The sequence below is a fragment of the Gekko japonicus genome, unplaced genomic scaffold (genome assembly GCF_001447785.1).
Source record: "Gekko japonicus isolate JY-2015 unplaced genomic scaffold, Gekko_japonicus_V1.1 scaffold6270, whole genome shotgun sequence".
Taxonomy (NCBI): Eukaryota; Metazoa; Chordata; class Lepidosauria; order Squamata; family Gekkonidae; genus Gekko; species Gekko japonicus.
In genome coordinates, this window is record NW_015173887.1 from 5423 (window position 1) to 12301 (window position 6879).

At 42.5% G+C, this 6879-nt stretch overlaps 1 pseudogene; it reads right to left on the reverse strand.

Moving 5' to 3' along the window:
- Positions 1-2299: 2299 nt before the first annotated feature.
- Positions 2300-6879, reverse strand: part of LOC107120859 — a 15251-nt pseudogene continuing 10671 nt past the window's right edge.

Genomic DNA, 6879 nt, shown 5'->3' on the forward strand with positions numbered 1-6879 from the left:
GGCCCCTCATGGGGCTCGGCAGTGGAGCTGCAAGGCCGGCAGCCAGGACCGTTGGGGGCGGGGTGTGTGGCCTTATGACAGACTTCCGGTGATGTCAGGGGGTGTGGCCTTATGACAGACTTCCGGTGGTGTCAGGGGGTGTGGCATATGCTAATGAGTTAGGCTAATGAGTTCCCCTAGCTCTTTTTCTACGAAATGACCCCTGAGAGGGGATCATCTCATAAGGGCTAGATAGGGGAGCAGTATGGGAATTGAAAAGTGTGTAGAAATGCTCAACCCATATTTGGGGAGAAATGCAAGGTTCTGGTAAGGGATTGTTATTTAACGCCTTAGGGTTTGCCCACCAAAAAGACTTGCCGTCCCAAGATTTGATAGATAGGAAAAGTTGGGTCCATCTATACTGAAGATGGTCATTCTTTTTCTTAATAAAATCTTGGAAGGTTTTTTTAGAAGTAAAATAATTTTCCAGGGTACCAGGGGGGTTTCCATCAAGCAAGACTCCCTAAATAGAGTTCTAAGTTTCCTTTTGAGTTCTAAACATTCTTTCTTGAACCAAGTTCGAGTCTTAGGAGGGGTTATCTGGACAGGTTTAGCCAGTAGAGAAGAGTGCTTGACAATTTCGGAAAAAGCAGACAGTACTTCTGAGTCTGAGGTAGAACTAATAATTACTGTTCTCAGCTCAGATATCATTTCAGATTGAAAGAGAGAGAGAGAAGGTCACCTTCCAAGGTTTCAGACCATCTGATTCTTTTTAAGATTAGATCTGTGTGTTGTTCTGATGAAGGGTTTAAAGAATAGGATATCTCAGTTGGACAGAGTAATGAAAGTAACACTGGAAGATGGTCACTTTCAGTACAAAAAAAATGTTCATAGATTTAATAGCAGGCAAAAAGCTGCTGTAGGGCATACACCATAGTCGACTACACTTCTCCCCTGTGAGGAGATAAAGGTGAAGTTTGAAGATGCTGGGAACTGCTACCCCACAAGGGCTGGATTTTCACCTCCATTTTCTATGGAGAGGGGAACAAACACTTCCAGACAACTTCTGCCACAATGATAGAAAACTGCATTTTAATTTTTGTGCTCTAATCTGAGCCTCCTCAGCCACAAGATAAAACTGAACAAAAAGCTGATAATCAGGTGCTCATATCTGACCAAGGAATATCATCCCAGGTCCTGTTCCACTTCCATTGCCATGTAGATCAGCAACAGGAAACAGACGTCCCACAGAAGTGGGCACAGACCCATACTCACTGCATTGAAAAGCACAGATCATCATTCCATGATTTTGAGAAAAATAAGGTGAAATCCATTTTATTCCTGTAAAACCAGAAAAATCCAGGCAACCGATGGGCAGGCATGAAACAAAATTTCATTTTGTTAAGCAAAATCATTAAAACTATCAAGACACTAACAATTCAACTGGCAAAAAGTTATGAAACAGGTAACAGAAAAACTGAAAAAAATCCAGAAATAGTATTCCGTAATCTTTAAGACTAAAATTGCAGAACGCTGCACAGCCAGCAGAACAAAGTGCCCACAGAAGAAAAACTGCTGTCGTAGAAAGCGATTTATCTAAATAAAGTTACAGGGTTTTGTGGATTCTTCATTTCTTGTTCTCCCTTCTTTGTGGATTGATCAAATATATTAATTAAATTTTTCTAAGAAAGGGATAGTGTAGCCTTAATGGATATAGAAGTAGATAACTTACATTGGCCTTTGGTGTTCAAAGGGGACCCTGCTGGATCAGACCAGTGGTCGATATAGTCCAGCAAACTCTCTCACACAGTTACCAAACACTTCCTCTGGAGTGATAAAAACAGGGCCAAGAGGCTGAGGCTTTCCCCTGAGGTCCCTTTCTGGCACTGGGATTCAGAAGCTGGGTGCATCTGAATGTGGAGGTTCCCTTCAGTTACAGTGACTAGTAGCCATGGATACCATGTCCTCCGTAAAATTTAATCCAACATATGACACCTTTCCAGAAAAAAAACAGAATCAAGATTCTTCTAAATGGAAAATTACAGCACTCTACATTTTGTAAAAGGCATGTTAAAGGTCATATGGGGTATTAATCCACCTCACTGCTTTGGTGAGTGTTCCATGGAACATGAGAAGCTTTCAGAGAGTACCGGGGGTGGGGGGAATTGGTTAACAGGCTGTACTATGTACATTTGTTTGAGGTTGGGGAAAAGGGTGGACACAAAGAGAAATAAGCACAGAGAAGGAACTCATCAAGGGCAGCTACCATAAAACAGTTCATGCCTACAAACTGGCAGGGTCAACCACTTTAACAGGTTTCCTACATGTAACTGTGATTGGAAGGCTCTTCACCTGTGTGAATTTTGTGGTGGATGGTAAGGCTTTGAACTTGAATGTACCGCTTTCCACACTCCAGGCATTTATATGGCTTCTCTCCTGTGTGAACCTGTTGATGTCTAATTAGGTCACTGCTCTGAAGAAAGCACTTTCCACACTCCAAGCATTTATGTGGCTTTTCCAGAGTATGACTCTTTTGATGCACTTTTAGGGAGTCATTCCGAGAGAAGCACTTTCCACACTCCAAGCATTTATATGGCTTCTCCCCAGTATGAAGAACCGCTTTCCACACTCCAGGCATTTATATGGCTTCTCTCCTGTGTGAACCTGTTGATGTCTAATTAGGTCACTGCTCTGAAGAAAGCACTTTCCACACTCCAAGCATTTATGTGGCTTTTCCAGAGTATGACTCTTTTGATGCACTTTTAGGGAGTCATTCCGAGAGAAGCACTTTCCACACTCCAAGCATTTATATGGCTTCTCCCCAGTATGAATCTTTTGATGTGCTTTTAGGGTGCTACTTTGAGAGAAGCACTTTCCACACTCTAAGCATTTATATGGCTTTTCCCCTGTGTGAACATTTTGATGTATAGTTAGATGGCTATTAGTAGAGAACCACTTTCCACACTCCAAGCATTTATGTGGCTTCTCTCCTCTGTGAGCCTTATGATGTGCAGTTAGGTGGCCACTTCGAGAGAAGCACCTTCCACACTCCAAACATTTATATGGCTTCTCCCCAGTATGAATCTTTTGATGTGCTTTTAGGGTGTCCTTCCGAGAGAAGCACTTTCTGCATTCCAAGCATTTATATGGTTTCTCCCCCGTGTGAACCTTTTGATGTTTAGTTAGATCATGATTCGAAAGGAAGCACTTCCCACACTCCAAGCATTTATATGACTTCTCCCCAATATGAATCTTTTGATGTGCTTTCAGGTAGCCATTTTGAGAGAAGTGCTTTCCACACTCCAAACACTGATGTGGCTTTTCCAGAGTATGATTCTTTTGATGTGCTTTTAGGGTGTCCTTCCGAGAGAAGCACTTTCTGCATTCCAAGCATTTATATGGTTTCTCCCCCGTGTGAACCTTTTGATGTTTAGTTAGATCATGATTCGAAAGGAAGCACTTCCCACACTCTATGCATTTATATGGCTTCTCCCCTGTATGAATCTTGTTGTGTGCTTTTAGAGTGGAATTTCGAGAGAAGCACTTTCCACACTCCAAGCATTTATATGGCTTCTCCCCAGTATGAATCTTTTGATGTGCTTTTAGGGTGTCATTCCGAGAGAAGCACTTTCCGCACACCAAGCATTGATATGGCTTCTCCCCTGTATGAATCTTGTTGTGTGCTTTTAGAGTGGAATTTCGAGAGAAGCACTTTCCACACTCCAAGCATTTATATGGCATTTCCATAATATGAATCTTTTTATGTTTATTTAGCTGACCATACTGAGAGAAGCACTTTCCACAGTCCAAGCACTTATATGGCTTTTTCCCAGTATGTAAGCTTTGATGTGCTTTTAGGGTGCAATTTCGAGAGAAACACTTTCCACACTCCAAGCATTTATATGGCTTTTCCCCAGTATGAATTCTTTGATGTTCTTTTAGGGTGTCATTCCAAGAGAAGTACTTTCCACACTCCAAGCATTTATATGGCTTCTCCCCTGTATGAATCCTTTGATGTGCAGTTAAGGTGCCAGTCTGAGAGAAGCACTTTCCACACTCCAAGCATTTATATGGCTTCTCCCCTGTATGAATCCTTTGGTGTACAGTTAGGTGGCCATTATTGTAGAAATTTATATGGCTTCTCTCCTGTATGAATCCTTTGGTGTATAGTTAGGCTGCTATTCTGGGAGAAGCACTTTCCACACTTTCCACATATATAGGGTTTCTTTCCTGCATGAATCCTTTGGTGTTCAGTTAGGTGGCCATTATTGTAGAAACTCTTTCCACACTCCAAGCATTTATATGACTTTTCCCCTGTGTCAGTCCTTTGAAAGCTAGTGCTTGCTCTAGTCCAGGGGAAGCACTTTCCATATTCCACATGTTTATAACTTTTCCAGCATGTTATAATGTTCTGATAAGGTTTAACGCTGAATCTGCAGCTGAATCCTTTCTGGTTCACAGCATTTATAGGTGTTCTCTTTCTTATCCCTGTTTCATCCAGGGCTGCGACCTCAGGCTTATTTCTGCTCTGACAGGCCACCAGTTCCTTCCTTTGCTTCTCTTTTGCTTCCCTTTTCCTTCTGCAATGTCTCTCTGGTCCCACTTGATCCCCAGATTTTCCTTTCACTTTCAAACTGTTGTCTGTTTCCACAACTCTCCTTTCTGATTCCTTCTCACTTCCCATCTCCCCCACATCTGGAACTGCAAAAGAGAGAGGAATCAAATAAGAATGAAAAGGTGCAAATACCAGTTAGCATAGGTTTGTCAAATATACGGCCTGTGAACCAGATCTGGCCTCTGCAGTCAGGCCTGAAAGGAACTGACTCTATGCTGCTTCCTGTTTCTAACATTGCAGCTCCTTTTCCGCAGTCTTTCCCATTTCCTGCTTCAGAGGAATGAAAGCCTTTTTTTTATTGGCTGAGGGCTCCTCCCCCCTCTTCCTCCTCTGGGAGAGGAGGGAAGAGAGAGAGAGAGAGAAAGAGAGAGAGAGAGAGTCAGCTCTGTGATTAAGATCAACAAATGCTTTATTCCAGGTATATGAGAGGGGGAGAGAGAGAGAGAGTCAGCTCTATGTTTAAGACCAAAATACATTCCATTCCAGGTATATGAGAGAGAGAGAGAGAGAGAGAGTGTCCCTGTGTTTAAAACCAAAAATGTTTTATTCCAGGTGTGTGTGTCTGTGGGGGGGGGGAGAGAGTCGGCTCTATGTTTAAGACCAAAGAACATTTTATTCTAGGTATGAGAGAGTCAGGGGGGGGGGGAGAAACCTAATAGCACAGCTTGAATTCCTTATTAGTGAAAGGGAGCAAGAATACAGCAGCACCTTAATGACTAACAAAATTTGTGGCAAGACATGAGCTTTCATGGATCACTGAGCACTTCTCCAGATACAGCTGGAAAGTGAGTCCATCTGTCCTTATATCTTGGGAAGTGAAGTGATTTCAGATGCGAACAGATAATACCAGTAATTGGTAACGAGAGCTTCATTATCAGTTGCAATTCAGCAGTCTCTCTAATCTCCTTTTGAAATTCCTTTGTAGGAGAGCTGCTACTCTTAGGTCAGTCACTGAATGCCCTGGAAGGTTAAAATATTTCCCCGTTGGTTTTTTAATGTTGTGGTTTCTAATACTAGTAGAAAGAGAAAGGGTCCAGTAGCACCTTTAAAGACTAACAAAATTGTGGTAGGGTATGTGCTTTTGTGAGTCACAGCTCACTTCTTCAGACTTATTTCCATTTATTCTCTGCATGCTCCTGGACTGAATCCTCCTGCACCAAACTGAGACCTAGGTTTCCTGTCTCATTACCAATGCTATCTCCATGCCTCTGCATACCACACCTAATCCAATCATGAGCGCTACTGCCATTCAGCATCTGAAATAATCTTTATAAAGTTTATATCTCCAGTACCTTGTGTTACATTTTATGGCACACATGGCCCAGAACGATAAAGTGACATTTATGTCAGATCTGGCCCTTGTAACAAATGAATTTGACACCTCTGAGCTAGCAGGTACAGTCAGTAGTCAATGGTATTTTCTATAACCAGAGCCAAGGGCTTGGGTAAACAGCAATATTTAACTACACACCAGGATGCCTTTGAAAAGGAGAAACAGGTGACCAAAGAAACAGGTGAACTTTGCTCTTCAGATCATAAGGTTAATAAGTTTCCTGGTGTTTATTTAGGGAACACGTAAAATAGAATGGGAAAAGAAATACCTTTAAAATCTTGAATTTTATTGAAATATCTCTGATTAAATAAAATGAACAAAATATGGAGCACTTAAATAGAGGATTGGAGATATGGTCAGACAAGAAAGATCTTTCTACAAACCTGGAAAATCACCCAGGCTTGCAGAAAAATGGGGTGGGGGGTGGGAGTACATTGTGAGGTTACAGTACCCCAAAACAATGGAAGCAGTGCTTGTAACAATAAGAAACAAAGGCCTTCAGTGGCCGTTACAAGGCCACGGCATCATCAACCTTCAAGCCTTGGTGTCACTTATAGACAGGGGCAGGCAACAGTGCCCTTTAGATGGCTGCCCTGGCCTTTGAAGGTCGAACCCCCTGGGCCTGGCCTTACAGCAATCGGAACCAGGCAACTTAAAGGCCACACTGCAAAAGCCAGTGCGGTCTAGTGGTTAAGAGTTTCAAACGAGGGTTTGGGAGACTGAGATTAGAATCCCCCTTCCAGTCTAGAAGCAAACGGGGTGAACCCATGTGAATCCATGAAGCTGCCTTATATGAGGAAATGAAGCTGCCTGATACTGAATCAGGGACAGCACTGTCCACTCAGACTGACTGAGGTGAACGCTGTGAGACCAGTGAGCCATGGGCAGGGGGTGTGAGTTGATTTTTCACATTACAGCTCAATTAGCACAAGCCACATTTTTTGTTTTCAGG